This window comes from Hordeum vulgare, chromosome 5H (assembly GCF_904849725.1).
Source record: "Hordeum vulgare subsp. vulgare chromosome 5H, MorexV3_pseudomolecules_assembly, whole genome shotgun sequence".
Classification (NCBI taxonomy): Eukaryota; Viridiplantae; Streptophyta; class Magnoliopsida; order Poales; family Poaceae; genus Hordeum; species Hordeum vulgare.
The window spans coordinates 436972326-436991761 of NC_058522.1; positions in this window are offsets into that span (position 1 = coordinate 436972326).

The following is a 19436-nucleotide window of genomic DNA, read 5'->3' on the forward strand; positions in this document are numbered from 1 at the left end:
TCAGGTGGTTGCTCCTCGATTTCCTATTGTGGCACCTAAAAGGGGTCGCGGTGCCAAGGTAGGATCAAAACCCAATGACAAGGCCAAACAACATGATCAAGTTGATGCTCCTCAATTAACTAGTGCGGAACTCCTGGAGCGTCGCGCAGCCAAGATAGCATCCAAGCTAAGGGTCAAATCACTTATGATGACGAATGTTCTAGGAAGCTTATAAAGGGGAGTATCCACTCGTCAAAAGATTTCAAATTATTGTGAGCATCACACGTTTGTTTCGTATTGTGAACCTCAACAGGTACAGGAAGCGCTCGGTGACGAGGATTGGCTTATGGACATGCATGAAGAACTGAACAACTTCGAGCGCAATCAAGTTTGGGAGTTAGTGCCAAGACCAAAGGAGGAACATAATGTCATTGGGACCAAATGGATCTTGAAAAACAAGCAAGACACCAATGGGATTGTGGTTCGAAACGAGGCAAGACTGGTGGCTCAAGGCTACTCCCAAGTCGAGGGTATCGACTACGATGAAACCTTTGCCCCTCTTGCTCGTCTTGAATCTATTCGCATGTTGCTTGCATTTGACTCTCATCATGATTTCAAATTACAACAAATGGATGTGAAGAGTGAATTTCTTAATGGTCCTTTAGATGAGTTGGTATATGTCAAACAACCCCCGGGGTTCAAACATCCCAAGCTCCCCAATCATGTATACAAACTCAACACGGCGCTCTATGGCCTTAAACAAGCCCCACGTGCATGGTATGAGTACCTTACCGAGTTGTTGCAAGATCGTGGGTTTGAAATTGGGAAGATCGATCCCACCCTTTTGCCAAAAAGGTTAAAGGGGATTTGTTCATATGCCAACTATATGTTGATGATATCATTTTTAGTTCTCCTAACAAATCTTTCAATGAAGAATTTGCTGCACTAATGGCCGACAAATTTGAGATGTCATTGATGGGTGAGCTGAAGTTCTTCCTTGGATTCAGGATTAAACAAGGCTTAGAAGGAACCTTCATCAAACAAGCCAAGTACACCCAAGACATGCTCAAGTGCTTCGAGCTAGAGGACGTCAAGTCGGTCAAATTTCCCATGCCAACCAAATGCAAGCTTGACACTAATCCCGATAGTAAAACAGTGGATCAAAAGGTATATCACTCCATGATTGGATCCCTTTTTTACCTTTGTGCATCTAGAACGGATATCATGTTGAGTGTAGGGATTTGTGCATGGTTTCAATCTGCACCAAAAGAAAGCCACTTTGCGGGTTTCAAATGAATCTGTCGATATTTGGCTCATCCGCAAACTTTGTCCTATGGTATCCCGAAGGAGAAAGCTTCAATCTAGTGGCCTATTGTGACTCATATTGGGCAGGAGACTGTGCGGAGAGGAAGTCAACGTAAGGAGGATGTCAATTTCTTGGTCGTTCACTGGTAAGTTGGTCTTAAAATAAGCAAAATTGTATCTCACTGTCTTCCACCGAGGCTGAGTATGTTGCAGCTGCAAGTTGTTGTGCGCAGTTGTTATGGATGAGGAAAACTTTAAAGGATTACAGTGTCACTTGTGACAAAGTGCCTCTTCTATGTGACAATCAAAGTGCTATCAAGATTTCCCTCAATCCAGTGCCACATAGCAAAACCAAGAATATTGATATTCGTCATCACTTCATCCGTGAGCATATCAAGTGTGGCGATATTGAGGTCAAATTCATCAACACTCAAGAGCAACTTGCAGATATTTTCACTAAGCCCCTAGATGAAGCAAGGTTCCGGGAGTTAAGGCATGAGCTAAATATCATTGATTCAAGTAATGTGGATTGAAACTAGGTACTCTGCACCTCACTCTGCATTATATCTTGCTCTAGGTGTAGGCATGGACATAGGAGGAGTGTTGTTCAACCAATGAACTTTCCCTCCCACCATTATGCATAAATCGATCAAGTCTTTCACATTAGCCATTATTAATGGCACTTGTGCTTCAAATATGAGCTTTGGTCATGAACCCTAGGATAATTCTTCGCGATGTCATACCATTTGACTCAAACATAGGTGGCTCCGGCCACCGCCCCCTTCCTGCAAAAGAGGGTTATGACAATACCAGCCAGTATATTTTGTTTGAGTTTCTATTCTAATAATGTTTGGTATGTGTCCATAGTGATTTCTAGCAATTTTGGCAATTTCTGGAAATTTTCTGTATTTTTCTGCCATGGTACTACCGCTCTGTCAGCGGTACTACCGGCTTCAGAGTTTGTACCGCCTCAGGGGGAGCGGTACTACCGCCGCAAGTGGTACTACCGCTATGACCAGCGTGGTACTACCGCCCTGCCCATGCCCTGGTGTCGGTGCTCTAGAGACTCGGGTCTCCTGTGCCCCAGACTTGTGCACGGGCGCCGGCAACGCCCTTGGCGAAAGCGCACGAGGAAGACCGGCAGGAAGACGAATCAAAACCCACCGAGGCCACGCCCCCTCTCCAAGGGCATAGAGTACAAGAGTTCCATACGCAAGGCCCCGGCAAGCCCTCCTTGCCGGGAAGTCTCACAAGGCCCCGGCAAGCCCATCTTGTCGGGAAGGCGTTCAAGCCCTCGGCAAGCCCTCCTTGCCGGGAAGATAATCAAATCCTCTGACACGGACACCAGGCCAGCAAGCTCGCTTCGCTCGCCGGGTGTCCTCCCCAGTTTCTACCACAGTCCCACCGCTCCAGCGCATCCCTCATGCGCTAGCGCAAGACCCAGGTGTCGATCCACCTGGGTACGTGTTGGAGCCACCTTGATGCAGGCTAGGGGCCAGACAAGATATTTACTGCCCCTGACACCACCGTAGAAGATAAGCGGTGAACCCTGTTCACTATGCAACCCGCGAGCACACTGTTGGTGACCCCTTTTCCTATAAAAGGAGGCCCAACGCTCATTTTCTAGGGGTTGGACCTTTTGGGATTTGAGACACCCTAATCACCAGCTAGATTACTATAGCAAATAACCCTACAGTAATCCCCCAATACAAAATAAGCAGGAGTAGGGTTTTACGCGCCAAGCGGCCCGAACCTGGGTAAACGACCTTGCAGGTGCTGATCGCTAGCTCCACTCTTAGCGCCACCTCTCTCCCTCCGCCGAACGATCAATGGACCCTTAGAGCTTACCATAGGTGTCGATTTCCCAGACACCTGGGGGACCATAAGAGGAGGCAGTTTTTCTGCCCCATTTGTTCCTCTCCCGTGGAGCTCTCTCTTTCTCTCGTATCTCACCAAAAGATATATCCCTCCCTGGCGCTTCTCCTTCCATGCCAGTTGAAGGGATTGCCCCCTTCCTCCTCCTTGTGCCATGGATCCCGGTACTGCCCTTATCCTCCTTCTCTTGATTTGGTTTTCTTGGTTCCGGGGTTAGGGGCTTGGTGTATTGCCTCCATTGTTATGTCATGATTTTGTCTCTTGCATGGATAGCAGGAGAGCACTTGGGAATGTTCTATTGTGTTTAGTTGAATAGATTATGCATAGTTTGGGTCTCCGATTGTATTAAATCTGCAGCACCGTCATTAGATCTGTATTCATCTCTGTGAGATTTGTAACTGCACGGTACTACCACTCGTGGGGCGGTACTACCGCTCTACAATGAGTGGTACTACCGTTATGCCTTGTATGCATGATCTAAATTGGTTCCATCTAATTTTTCTCCTGTGTTCTGGACTTTGCCATGACTTCTTTTTGTCGTTTTCGCGTGTTTGTGTTGCGTGTCACAGGTGGTCGCTCCCATCGCTCAAACCTGGTTTATGACACCCAGTCAAAGAGGTTCCGCAACTCTGACGTCCCAAAAGGTTCCAATCCCCCAAAGAGCAATATAAAGCGGACTGCATCGAAGGACAAGGAGGCCAACATTGACGATGACACTATGCCTCTTAAAGAGTTTGTTTAGTGCCGAAAATGCAATCCTTATGTCACTGAGAGGGTTCAACTCACGGGCAGTGATTTTTTCTGGTTCAGGCAGCAAGCACTGATCTATCAAGATGTCGTCCTGACTCGGAAGAAAAACTATGTCCCGGTACAGTGTATTGATCTTAACTATCTCTAGAGGGATCCTGAATATTTTGGAGAGGCCCTGGATATGATACAACAGCTAGGTATTGAGGACCTCATCACCTTTCACTATGACTTTCATCCAGAGATAGTGGCACAATTATATGTCACTGTCCACTTTCATTCTGATGTGGATCGTACTATGACCTGGATGACTAATGGAGAAAAGATGTCTGGCTCTTGGGTTGAGTTCATGAAGCTTCTGCATGTCCGTGACGAGGGGATGCATAAACCTGTTGGTTTGCGCCCTCATGCCAACCGCGGTGCTACCCCCAAGGAGAAGATGATGCCCTACTATCTCAGGAAGAATGTGCTCCCCTCCTTCTTGGATGTCATGCATAGGATCTTCCGCAACACTCTGTTCCCTCGGGTTGGCAACAAACACCAAGTGCACTCTTATTTGTAAGGAGGGATGGACGAAGGACTCTGGCCCACTCGATTTGTCTAATGTGATGTTTTGCGAGTTTCAGATGGCAATATACAACCGTAAGGTTCCCATCTATGGGCCTTACCTATACTACTTCATCAAGACAAAGTGGTCTGAGTCTTTTCCTCGCGTGCCCTTCCCTGCTGCCACTGGGTGTATCAGCCATGAGCCCATCAAGCTGCGCCATAAAAACAAGTGGGCCAACTCCTCCACTTCACGTACTGCTGAACGCATGGAGACTGAGGAGGAGGTTGCTGCTGCTGAGGATGAGGGAAGCCCTGCCATAGATACCCATTCTTCTACTGAGCCATCTTGGGCCAAGAAGCTGAAGGACCAGATGAGGACCTTATTTTGCATGTAGGCGAAGGGGCAGTATCTGACTCATGTGGCCTAGAAGGAGAGCCGTTAGAGGGATAAGCGTATCATGAGGACGTGCACTTCTCGAGCGGATCTCAGGAGGTCATCACTCCAGAGGCTGATTGGATGCAGGCGAGAGACTTCCAGTGGGTTGAGTCTGATCAGGAGGATCCTGATGAGGAAGCTAAGGAGGAGACTGATCCGGAGGCTACGGAGGAATCTGACGAGGAGTCCGATGGCTGAGCTATCGCCTGTGTCATACGCGTCCTCTCTGCCTTTTTAGTGTCCTGATGCCAAAGGGGGAGAGAGTGTAGGGATTTGCTTTGGTTTGCGTATTTTCTGAGTCTTTCTTTGTGGAACTTGGCTGGTTTTATCTTGTCGGATAATTTATCATGTCTGTGAAGACTCTTAGTCATATGGTGTGAGACATATGCTATCCCTATACTATCTCTATTATCTGTCTATATGCTTAGCTTGTGAGTTCATTTATCTTGTGCCCTTGTCTTTATGCTCACAAGCTATACCTTGCTTTCTTACTCAACGTTGTATCAGGTCATTGCAAGGAGTATCCGTCTATGATTTCTAGGGGAATGCTTTTCCTTGGATTGTGTGCCTTGCTATTCATAGCACTACTTTAAACATGCACACATCGAGGGGGAGCCAGGCTCTAATTCATAGATTTTGGGTTTGCATATGTCTAAATTATATTCTCTTTTGTGCAAATCCGGTGTTGTTATCAATTCACCAAAAAGGGGGAGATTGTTAGGGCATATTTCGTCCTAAGTGATTTTGGTGATTGATGACAGTACCTCGGCGAACTAATCATGTGCATTGAGCATTTCAGATAATACATGACAAGGCACAAGACGATTCATCGCCCCTCGGAAGTTTTGAAGCACGGTGGATTCTACGATTCTCTTTGGTGGGTTTGAGTCATAGGAAGCCGTACTATTAAGAGGGGGTCCACGTCGGAAAGGTTTGGGTGGAATCAACACACACACGGGCACTTTTTATTTCCATCACCTTTTCCTTGCAGCAATGGAGCTCCCACATGTTCTTTCCCTGTGTCTGCAAAAAGGTCCAGCGGTAGTACCTCTCCGGATGGGCGGTAGTACCGCTTCGGGATGGTAGTACCTCTCTCTGAACGGTTGTACTTCGTCGGACTTTTTGCGAATACTTTTCCAGCGGTGGTAGGCCCGACAGTAGTGTTTTTACTATCGTGGCTATGTGCCTACCAAGCGGTAGTACCGCTCCAGGCCTAGCGGTAGTACCGCTGGGGCTAGCGGTAGTACCACTCCCTACCAAGCGGGAGTACCGCTAGGGGCAGCGGTAGTACCGCTACCCCCAAGCGGTAGTACCGTGCTGCGGGTGCTGTAATTGGGGGTAACGGTTGGATCTGTTCCCTCACTATATAAAGGTTTCTTCCACTCCAAGAACCCTACCTTTAACCTTCCAAGACACCATTGTTGCTCCTAAGCTCATTTGTGCATGATCTCTCTCCCTAGCCAATCAAACTTGTTGATTTCCTAGGGATTGGTTGAGAAGGCCAAGATCTACACTTCCAGCAAGAGATATTTGATTCCCCCCACTAATCCCTTGTGGATCTTGTTACTCTTGGGTGTTTGAGCACCCTAGACGGTTGAGGTCACCTCGGAGCCATATCCATTGTGGTGAAGCTCCGTGGTCTTGTTGGGAGCCTCCGAGCATTGTGTGGAGATAGCCCCAACCTTGTTTGTAAAGGTCCGGTCGCCGCCTTCAAGGGCACCAATAGTGGAATCATAACACCTCGCATTGTGTTAGGGCGTGGGGAGAATACGGTGGCCCTACTGGCTTATTGGGGAGCATTGTGCCACCACACCGCACCAATGAAGACGTACTTGTAAGTGAATCTAGTGCCCTTAGTGATTTTGGTGGTTTGAAGACTTATATGTTAAGTAACTAATGTTTTTATAAGTGTACACAAGCTCTATAAGTCGCTAAGGAGTTTGAGTTATATGATGAATATTGACCCCTAAAAATGCATGTCTTCGGGTGAAGAAATTGGCCTAAGCTTGAAGACTTTCATCGCAAAGAAATTGCAATGAAATTGATATTACTCATGAAGATATTGAAGATGAGGAATTCGGTGTGTCATGAAGAAAACAGCCTGAAGACTTCGAAGCATCAAGACTTACTCTTTCTGTTTTGTTTTCTTTACTCTTGAGTCTTAGGAACACCATACTGTTAAAGGGGGTCGAGGTAATACTACGGAATGGATCTCCTCATGATGCTCAACCCAAGCCTAATCCTACAAAAGCCCCAAGTGAGGAATATGAGAGACATGAGGACTTTCACAGTTGAAAGTTCCGACCGTTGCGCGACACGCGCCACCTCACCGATGTTATCCACACCAACGATCACATTATTTAAGGGCATTTATGTCAAATCATGTCTAGATGCTCCCAGGCTATAAATAGCCGCCCCCACAACCACTAGCTTGTTGGCTGCTCCGAGAGAAACTCACACTTGTCACTTAGAGCAACCCAAATTCCTCAGAGTCTTCGAGAGTAAATCATCAAGTGAGGAAATACCCCAAACACCAAATCACAAACCAAAAACCAAGTGATTGAGCATCACTGAAGAATTTGTTCCTGTGTGGAACTGAAGCCTTTTACCTTTTTGGACTATGCATCCTCGAGACGGTTAGGCATCATGGTCTAGAGCATCCAGCAGTCAATTATGGATCGCCGGGTGACCGAGTTTGTGAGGGTTTTGAAGTCTGCCCTAAAGACTTACCACGAGTGTTGGGCGAGGACTATGTGTCCTTAGCTCAAGGAGAATACGGTAGGGACTGTGTGTCCTTTGGTTTCAATACCAAGCCGCTCCAAACCAGATGTACGACTGTCACAACAGTTGGAACTGGGTCATCAACAACTGTCTTCATCGTGATACGGGTTCTATTTCTTCAACTCTTTCATTACATGTTGAATACTTTCATTTGTACTGTTTGAAGATTTTGTCTGAAGACTTCCTCCGAATTTCCTCAACCTCAAATTCTTGAGTATATTTAATCTTCACCCGCATTTTGTGTACCTGCGTACTATGCAAACCGATTCTCATAATCTTCACCAAGTAATCTGTTGTTGTAATTTTTGCACCTCTGATCTTGCGCTATTTCCGCTGCATGTAATTCATGAGTGAGGAATTTCCTCAAAAGGAATTTCCTGAGTGATGAAATTCTAAAAACCGCCTATTCACCCCCCCCCCTCTAGTCGATATAACGCACTTCCAATTGGTATCAGAGCAAGGTCCTTCCTTGTTCTGTGTGATTTTGGTTTAACCACCTGAAGTTTTGGTTATGTCGACTGCAGGTATGATCAAGGTTACTGCGAGATGTCCTACCTTCGAAGGGAAGGACATTCCCTACTGGAAGACCAAGATGCAGATGCATCTTCACGATATTGACAATGATCTCTAGTACATTGTGGAACATGGTATTCTCTCCATCCCGGCTACTGTCTGTGTCGCTGATGTGAAGAAATTCAAGAAACTTGATTCTCAAGTGAAGAATATCATCTGTGGCCATCTAAGCAAAGGTCAGTATGGCAGAGTGAGTGCTTTGGGCACATCTAAGCTTATTTGGGATAGGTTGTCCAAAGTCAATGAAGGAATTTCAACTCAGCGTGACTCTCGTGTTGATGTTCTTCGCAATCTCTTCAATAGCATCAAGAGGCTTGATACGTCCATCTTGCATCATGTTTTCATGTTGATATTTATCGCTTCTTTGGCTGTTATTTCACTTCACGGTACTATTTTTATGCCTTCTCTCTTATTTTGCAAGCTTTACATGAAGAGGGAGAATACTGGCAACTGAAATTCTGGCCTGAAAGTGGAGCAAAGTTGAGATACCTATTCTGCGCAACTCCAAACGTCGTGAGAATCAACGGGAATTTTTTTCCCGATTTATCAAAAATACTGGGCCGAAGAAGTGCCAGAGGGGCACCCGGGGTGCCCACAAGCCGGCATAGCGCGACCACTCCCCAGGCCGCGCCATGGGGGCTTGTGGGCAGCCCACTGGCCCACTGCCCCTCCCCCCTCTTTTTCTATATGGAGGGTTTCGTCCAGGAAAAAATCATGGAGGAGCATTTTCGTGGATTCGCCGCCGCCACGAGGCGGAACTTGAGCAGAACCAATATAGAGCTCCAGCACGACGATCCTGCCGGGGAAACTTCCCTCCCGGAGGGGGAAATCGTCGCCATCGTCATCACCAACACTCCTCTCATCGGAGGGGACTCGTCACCATCAACATCTTCATGAGCACCATCTCATGTCCAAACCCTAGTTCATTACTTGTAACCAATCTCCATCTCATGACTCTGATTGGTACTTGTAAGGTTGCTAGTAGTGTTGATTACTCTTTGTAGTTGATGCTAGTTGGATTATTTGGTGGAAGAGTTTATGTTCAGATCCTTGATGCTACTCATTACCTCTCTGATCATGATTATGATTATGCTTTGTGAGTAGTTACTTTTGTTCCTGAGGACATGTGATAAGTCATGCTAATAGTAGTCATGTGAATTTGGTATTCGTTCGGTATTTTGATGTGTTGTATGTTGTTTTTCCTCTAGTGGTGTTATGTGAACATCGACTACATAACACTTCACCATTATTTGGGCCTAGAGGAAAGCATTGGGAAGTAGTAATTAGATGATGGGTTGCTAGAGTGACAGAAGCTTAAACCCTAGTTTATGCGTTACTTCGTAAGGGGTTGATTTGGATCCACTAGTTTAATGCTGTGGTTAGACTTTGTCATAATTCTTCTTTAGTAGTTGTGGATGCTTGCGAGAGGGGTTAATCATAAGTGGGATGCGTGTCCAAGTAAGGGCAGTACCCAAGCACCGGTCCACCCATATATCAAACTATCAAAGTAACGAACGTGAATCACATGAACATGATGAAAACTAGCATGACAGAAATTCACGTGTGTCCTCGGGAGCGTTTTTCCTCCTATAAGACTTTGTCCAGGCTTGTCGCTTGCTACAAAAGGGATTGGGCCACTTTGTTGCACCGTTGCTACTTTTGTTACTTGTTGCTTGCTACGAATCATCTCACCACACAATCACTTGTTACCGACAATTTCTGTACTTGCAGATTTTTCTTTGCTGAAAACCACTTGTGTGATCCTTCTGCTCCTCGTTGGGTTCGACACACTTACTTATCGAAAGGACTACGATTGATCCCCTATACTTGTGGGTCATCACGACTCTTTTCGAGCACCGTTGCCGGGGAGTGAAGCGCCTTTGGTAAGTGTAACTTGGTAAGGAAACATTCATATAGTGTGCTGAAATTTGTTGTCACTTGTCACTATGGATACTAATCCTTTGAGGGGCTTGTTCGGGGTATCTTCACCTAGAACGGAAGCACAAAGAGTTGCTCCTCAACCTGCTGCACCTACTGAAAATATTTTCTTTGAATTTCCTTCGGGTATGCTTGAGAAACTGTTGGCTAATCCTTTTACACGAGATTGAACATCACATCCAGACTTGCATTTAATCTATGTAGATGAGGTTTGTGGTTTATTTAAGCTTGCAGGTGTGCTCGAGGATGAGGTCAAGAAGAAAGTCTTTACTTTATCTTTGAAGGATAAGGCCTTGACATGGTATAGGCTATGTGATGAGACTTGATCATGGGACTACAATCGGTTGAAATTGGAATTTCATCAAAAGTTTTATCCTATGCATTTAGTACATCGTGATCGGAATTATATTTATAATTTTTGGCCTCGTGACAGAGAAAGCATCGCTCAATCTTGGGGGAGGCTTAAATCAATGCTATATTCATGCCCCAATCATGAGCTCTCGAGAGAAATCATCACTCAAAACTTTTATGTTCGACTTTCTCATGAAGATCGTACCATGCTTGACACTTCTTGTACCGGTTCTTTTATGAAGAAGGATATTAACCACAAGTGGAATTTATTGGAAAGAATCAGACTTAACTCTGAAGATTGGGAGCTTGAAGAAGGTAAGGAGTCAGGTATGAATTTCACTTTTGATTGCGTTAAATCCTTTGTTGAGAGAAGTACTTTTTGTGACTTTAGCACTAAGTATGGACTGGACTCTGAGATAGTAGCTTCATTGTGTGAATCCTTTGCTACCCATATTGATCTCCCCAAAGAGAAGTGGTTTAAATATCATCCTCCGTTAGAAGTCAATGTAGTTAAACCAACTCCAGTTGAAGAGAAAGTCATTGCCTATAATGATCCTGTGGTTCCCAGTGCTTACATTGAGAAACCACCTTTCCCTGTTAGGATAATGGATCATTCCAAAGCTTCAACTGTGATATGTAGAGGCTATATTAGAACACCTACACCCCCTGAGCAAATTAGAGTTGAACCTAGCATTGCTATTATCAAAGATCTTCTGCCCGACGATTGAGGGACATAATATTCACTTCTGTGAAGATGCTGCTAGAATTGCTAAACCTCACGCTAGAGACAAACATAGGCATGTTGTTGGCATGCATGTGGTTTCTGTTAAGATAGGAGATCATTGTTATCATGGTTTATGTGACATGGGTGCTAGTGTTAGTGCAATACCTCAATCCTTATACGATGAAATCAAAGATGAGATTGCACATGTTGAGATAGAGCCTATTGATGTCACTATTCAGCTTGCCAATAGAGATACTATCTGCCCTGTGGGAATTGTTAGGGATGTTGAAGTCTTGTGTGGTAAAACAAAGTATCCTGCTGATTTCCTCGTTCTTGCTACCGCACAAGATAGCTTTTGTCCCATCATATTTGGCAGACCCTTCCTCAATACCGTCAATGCTCATATTGACTGTGAGAAGCAAACTGTCACTGTTGGCTTTGAAGGTGTGTCACATGAGTTCAATTTCTCCAAGTTGGTAGACAACCTCCTGAAAAGGAGTTTCCTAGTAGGGATGAAACTATTGCCTTAGCTTCTATTGTCGTGCCTCCTACTGATCCCTTAGAGCAATACTTGCTTGAGCATGAAAATGATATGCATATGGATGAAAGGGATGAGATAGATAGAGTTGTCTTAGAACAATATCCTATCCTTAAGAATAATCTGCGTATTGAACTGCCTGGGGATCCACCCCCACCAAAGGGTGATCCTGTGTTCGAGCTTAAAAAGTTGCCTGATAGTCTTAAGTATGCCTATCTTGATGAAAAGAAGATATATCATGTCATTATTAGTGCTAGCCTCTCAAAGCATGAAGAAAACAAGTTACTAAAAACTCTGAGGAAGCACCGTGCTGCTATTGGATATACTCTTGATGATCTTAAGGGCATTAGTCCTACCCAATGCCAGCACAAGATCAAAATTGATCTTGATTTCAAACCAGTTGCTGATCATCAAAAGAGATTAAATCCTAAGATGAAAGAAGTAGTGAGAAAAGAAATACTAAAGCTCCTGGAAGCGGGTATTATCTATCATGTTGCTCATAGCGATTGGGTGAGTCCGGTGCATTGCGTCCCTAAAAAGGGAGGCATTACCGTTGTCCCTAATGATAAGGATGAATTGATCCCACACAGGATTATTACTGGCTATAGGATGGTGATTGATTTTAGGAAGTTGAATAAAGCCACTAGGAAAGATCATTACCCTCTGCCTTTTATCGACCAAATGCTAGAAAGACTATCCAAACACACACACTTCTGCTTTCTAGACGGTTATTCTGGTTTCTCCCAAATACCAGCTGCACAATCTAATCAAGAGAAAACCACTTTCACCTGCCCTTTCAGCACCTTTGCTTACAGACGTATGCCTTTTGGCCGATGTAATGCACCTGCCACCTTTCAAAGATGTATGATGGCTATATTCTCTGACTTTTGTGAAAAGATTGTCGAGGTTTTCATGGATGACTTTTCCGTTTACGGGTGTTCTTTTGATGATTGCCTCAGCAACCTTGATCGGGTCTTACAGTGATGTGAAGACACCAATCTTGTCTTGAATTGGGAGAAGTGCCACTTTATGGTTACTGAAGGCATCGTCTTAGGACATAAAATTTCTGAAAGAGGTATTGAAGTCGATAAGGCTAAGGTTGATGCAATCGAGAAAATGCCATACCCCACAGATATCAAAGGTATAAGAAGTTTCCTTGGTCATGCTGGTTTCTATAGAAGGTTCATTAAAGACTTCTCTAAGATTTCTAGGCCTCTTACCAATCTCTTGCAAAAGGATATTCCTTTTGTTTTTGACGATGATTGTTAGGAAGTCTTCGAACTACTTAAGAGGGCTTTGATAACTGCACCTATTGTTCAACCACCTAACTGGAACCTACCCTTTGAAATCATGTGTGATGCTAGTGATTATGTTGTTGGTGCTGTTCTTGGGCAAAGAGTTGATAAGAAGTTGAATCTTATTCACTACGCTAGTAAAACTCTAGACAGTGCCCAAAGAAACTATGCTACTGCGGAGAAGGAATTTTTAGCAGTCGTGTTTGCATGTGAAAAGTTCAGGTCTTACATAGTTGATTCCAAAGTCACTATTCACACTGATCATGCTGCTATTAAGTACCGCATGGAGATGAAGGACGCTAAACCTAGACTTATCAGATGGGTTCTCTTGCTACAAGAATTTGATTTGCACATTGTCGACAGAAAGGGTGCTGATAACCTCATAGCAGATAACTTGTCTAGGTTGGAGAACGTTCTTGATGACCCACAACCTATTGATTATAGCTTTCCCGGTGAGCAACTGAGTGTCATCAATGCTTCACGTAGTGCACCCTGGTTTGCTGATTATGCAAACTATATCGTTGCCAAATACATACCACCTAGTTTCACATACCAGCAAAAGAAGAAATTCTTCTTTGACTTGAGACACTACTTTTGGGATGATCCTCACCTTTATAAGGAATGAGTAGATGGTGCTATTAGACATTGTGTATCTGAACATGACCAGGGACAGATCCTACAGAAGTGTCACTCCAAGGCCTACGGAGGACACCATGCGGGAGATAGAACTGCACACAAGGTATTGCAATCAGGTTTCTATTGGCCCACTCTCTTCAAGGATGCTCGTAAGTTTGTCTTGTCTTGTGACGAATGTCAAAGAATAGGTAATATTAGCAAACGTCAGAAAATGCCTATGAACTATTCACTTGTCATTGAACCATTTGATGTTTGGGGCTTTGATGATATGGGACCTTTTCCAAAATCCAACGGGTATACGCATATCTTAGTTGCTGTTGATTACGTCACTAAGTGGGTAGAAGCTATCCCCACTAGTAGTGCTGATCACAACACCTCTATCAAGATGCTGAAGGAAGTTATCTTCCCTAGATTTGGAGTCCCTAGATGCTGAAGGAAGTTATCTTCCCTAGATATCTAATGATCGACGATGGTTCACACTTCATTCATAAAGCTTTCCGTAAAATGCTTGCTAAGTACGATGTCAACCATAGAATTGTGTATCCCTATCACCCTCAGTCCAGTGGTCAAGTAGAGCTAAGAAACAGAGAGATTAAACTAATTCTGCAAAAGACTGTCAACGGGTCTAGAAAGAATTGGTCTAAGAAGCTTGATGATGCACTGTGGGCTTATAGAACTGCCTATAAGAATCCCATGGGCATGTCTCCGTACAAAACGGTGTACGGTAAAGCATGTCATTTACCTCTTGAGCTAGAGCATAAAGCTTATTGGGCAATCAAAGAGCTCAACTTTGATTTCAAACTTGCTGGTGAGAAGAGGTTATTTGACATTAGCTCGCTTGATGAGTGGAGAACTCAGGCATATGAGAATGCCAAGCTGTTCAAAGAGAAGGTTAAGAGGTGGCATGATAAGAGGATACAAAAGAGTGAGTTCAATGTAGGTGATTATGTCTTGCTATATAACTCTCGTTTAAGATTCTTTGCATGCAAGCTTCTATCTAAACGGGAAGGTCCCTATGTTGTTGAGGAAGTATAGCGTTCCGGTGCTATCAAGATCAACAACACGAAAGGTAATTGTCCGAGAGTGGTAAATGGGTAGAGAATCAAGCATTATATCTCAGGTACTCCCTTAAATGTTGAAAGCAATATCATCAATACCTTAACTCCAGAAGAATACCTAAGGGATATTTATCAGCCTGTTTCAGACTCCGAAAACGAAGAGGTATGTGATTCGGTAAGAAAACAGAGTCCAAAACTTTTCCAGTAGGAAATTTTCTCCATTTTTGAATATTTGAAAAAATAAAAAAATTGGAAATAGTCCGGAAAGTGCGCGAGGAGGCGACAAGCCTGCACGGCGCGGGCCCACCCCCAGGCCGCGCCGTGAGGGCTTGTGGCCACCTCGTGCGCCTCCCGGACTCCGTTTTCGTGCAGGGTACTCCTTCTGGTCTGGAAAAAATCATTATATATACTCCCATTTGGTCTGACCCCTGCATCACGCAGATTTCCTCTATTTTTCATTTCGAGCCTGTTTCTGTTGCAGATCTAGATTGCTATGACTTCCCCAAAAGCTCCGAAGGACAAGATCTTCGAGAAGGTCATCAATCCCTACCTCACGGGAGTAGTGCAACACCCTCAACTATCAAGATGCGTGAGGGGATGTTGCACATCCGTGATGTTGAGGGGCCTAAGAAGACCGGAAGCGTGGAGACGAGGCTCCAAGCAATGGAGCAACAAGTCTTCAAGTGCCAAGGGATGGTGGAGCGTGGACTCAACGCCAACCACATGATGATGACAGAGTTCACCAGCAAGCACAGGATTGATGCCAATGACGTTGGGAAGCACCTCTCCAGGCTCTACGACAGGATTGATCAACTCCAGGGCCAGATCTATGACCTGTAGAACCAAAACTACGAGTATGAGTATAGATTTAAATCAATACGGTTGGCTGCAGATTTGAGGATTCCAGAGACTCGTTCATCTTTCCATGATGGAGCACCTATGCCTTGGAAGACAGAGGATCAAACTCACGTTGCAACAACTCCACCATCACCACCAAAGGAAGACAACTGAGCATTGGTATGGGCAATCCCCTTGTCTTGTGCCAAGCTTGGGGGAGTTGCCCCGGTATCGTATCACCATCACATCTTTTGCCTTTACCTTTGTTTTAGTTTTCCTTTTCAGTTTTCTCTTTCTCTAGTAGAGTAAAAGTTTTAGTGTTTTAGTTTTGAGTTTAGCTTTGTGTCACCCCTGATGTATTCTTGCGCGTGAGCCATATAATAAAGAGTATCTTAGTTGAAGGGCTTTGCCTCTTGTCAAGATCAAAAGAGTGAGAATAGAACAAAAGCATGAAAGATCATGTAATGATCTTATGGGAAGTGATGGCTTCACATATAAAAAGAATGAGGATTGAAACTTGTTGAGGGTAGGCAAACGTAGACCTTGGTCATTGTTGCAATTAATAGGAAGTGATAAGGAAGGAGAGGTTCACATATAAATATATCATCTCTGACACCATCTATGATTGTGAGCACTCACTAAACTATTACATGCCTAGAAGTAGATGTTGGACAAGGAAGACAACGTAATGAATTGTGTTTGCTTGGCTCCGAACAATGTTATATGATTAGAGATCCCTTAGCATGTGACGATTGCTTCCACCTCATATTAGCCAAAACTCCCGCACCAAGTAGAGATACTACTTGTGCATCCATAAACCTTCAAATCAGTTTTTCCATGAGTGTCCACCATACCTACCTATAGATTGAATAAGATCCCTCAACTAAGTTATCATCAGTGCAAGAAATAAAAATTGCTCTAATATGTATGATCTATTAGTGTGTGGAAAATAAGCTTTATACGAACCTGTGATGAGGAAGACATAAAAGCGGCATACTGCATAATAAAGTTCTTTCTCACAGGGGGCAATATGAAGTGACGTTCCTCCCCACTAAGAGGACACGCATCCAAACCTCAAAAGCGCATGACAACCTCTGCTTCCCTCTGCGAAGGGCCTATCTTGTACCTTTACTTTTTGCCCTTGAAAGAGTCATGGTGATCTTCACCAATTCCTTATTTCGCATTTATCTTGGCTAACGTCATATGCTTGGGAAAGATATATATTCATATGTCAACTTGGGGGTAAGTATTCATGAATTATTATTGTTGACATTGCCCTTGAGGTAAGTAGTTGGGAGGCAAAACTATAAGCCCCTATCTTTCTCTGTGTCCAGCTGAAACTTTGATCGCATGAGTACCAAGTGAGTTGTATCAATTGTAGATAACAAAAGAATGATTGAGTATGTGGATTTGCTTTACAAGCTCTTATTTGACTCTTTCTAATGTTGTGATAAATTGCAATTGCTTCAATGACTAAAGGCTATCGGTTGTTACTTCTCGTTAAGGTTCTTGATCCATGCTTTACTTTGTGAAGGAATTATCACTTTAGCATGAGAGATTATATGTTGGTATTGTTGTTCTGATCATGATCATGATGCATGCATGTTCGTATCTTGTTTTGTCGACACCTCTCTCCCTAAACATGCGGACATATTTATTGAGCTAGGCTTTCGCTTGAGGACAAGCGAGGTCTAAGCTTGGGGGAGTTGATACGTCCATTTTGCATCATGTTTTCATGTTGATATTTATCGCTTCTTTGGCTGTTATTTCACTTCATGATACTATTCTTATGCCTTTTCTTTCTTATTTTGCAAGGTTTACATGAAGAGGGAGAATACCGGCAACTGGAATTCTGGCCTGAAATTAGAGCAAAGTTGAGATACCTATTCTGCGCAACTCCAAACGCCATGAAAATCAACGGGGATTTTTTCCCCGATTTATCAAAAATACTAGGCCGAAGAAGTGTCAGAGGGGCACCAAGGGGTGCCCACAAGCCTGCACGGCGTGGCCTCCCCCGTAGGCCGCGCCATGGGGGCTTGTGGGCAGCCCACTGGCCCACTGGCCCCCCCTCTTTTTCTATATGGAGGGTTTCGTCCAAGAAAAAAATCAGGGAGGAGCTTTTTCGTGGATTCTCCGCCGCCACGAGGCGGAACTTGAGCAGAACCAATCTAGAGCTTCGGCAGGACGATCCTGCCGGGGAAACTTCCCTCCCGGAGAGGGAAATCGTCGCCATCGTCATCACCAACACTCCTCTCATCGAAGGGGACTCGTCACCATCAACATCTTCATCATCACCATCTCATCTCCAAACCCTAGTTCATCACTTGTAACCAATCTCAGTCTCGTGACTCCGATTGGTACTTGTAAGGTTGCCAGTAGTGTTGATTACTCTTTCTAGTTGATGCTAGTTGGATTATTTGGTGGAAGAGTTTATGTTCAAATACTTGATGCTGCTCATTACCTCTCTGATCTTGATTATGATTATGCTTTGTGAGTAGTTACTTTTGTTCCTGAGGACATGGGATAAGTCATGCTAATAGTAGTCATGTGAATTTGGTATTCGTTGTGTTGTATGTTGTTTTTCCTCTAGTGGTGTTATGTGAACGTCGACTACATAACACTTCACCATTATTTGAGCCTAGAGGAAGGCATTGGGAATTAGTAAGTAGATGATGGGTTGCTAGAGTGACATAAGCTTAAACCCTAGTTTATGCGTTACTTCGTAAGGGGTTGATTTGGATCCACTAGTTTAATGCTATGGTTAGACTTTGTCTTAATTCTTCTTTCGTAGTTGCGGATGCTTGTGAGAGGGGTTAATCATAAGTGGGATGCTTGTCCCAGTAAGGGAAGTACCCAAGCGCCGGTCCACCCACATATCAAACTACCAAAGTAACAAACGCGAATCATATGAACATGATGAAAACTAGCATGACAGAAATTCCCGTGTGTCCTCGGGAGCGTTTTTCCTCTTATAAGACTTTGTCCAGGATTGTCCCTTGCTACAAAAGGGATTGGGCCACTTTGCTGCACCGTTTCTACTTTTGTTACTTGTTGCTTGCTACGAATCATTTCACCACACAATCCCTTGTTACCGACAATTTCAGTGCTTGCAGATTTTTCCTTGCTGAAAACCACTTGTCACATCCTTCTGCTCCTCGTTGGGTTCGCCACTCTTACTTATCGAAAGGACTACGATTGATCCCCTATACTTGTGGGTCATCAAGGCTTGACAATGGAAGCTTCCAAGATACCTTTGATCGCCTCACTGACATCTCAAATGATGTGCAAGCACTGGGAGCTCGAGACATCACTAACCATGAAGTTGTGAAGAAATTGCTAACACCTCTGGATCCATCATTTGATACACTGGTTCTGATGATTCAAGAAAGAGGAGACTATAAGATGCTTGATCCTGCTGATATACTCGAAAGAATCAATACTCATGAATTCCAACAGGAAGAAAAGATAGATCTGTATGGACCAAGCTGCTCTAGACCTCGCGCGCTGAAGGCCAAAGCAATTTCCTCATCTGACGAAGAAGACTCTGATTGCAGCATTGGTGATCCTGAAGAACTTCGGCAGGAGCTTGGTAAATCTTCAAGAATAGATATGAGGAAATCAGAATCTTCATGTGAGGACTATAAGAAAAGAACATGCGACAAATGCAAGAAATCTGGTCACTACATTGCTGATTGTCCTCGCTGGGTGAAGGAATCAAAGAAGAAGAAATACAAGGATGAAAGTTCTGATGACTCGAAGAAAAAGAAGAAATCTTCAAAATCCTCATCCTTAAAGTCCTCATCGCACAAGAAGA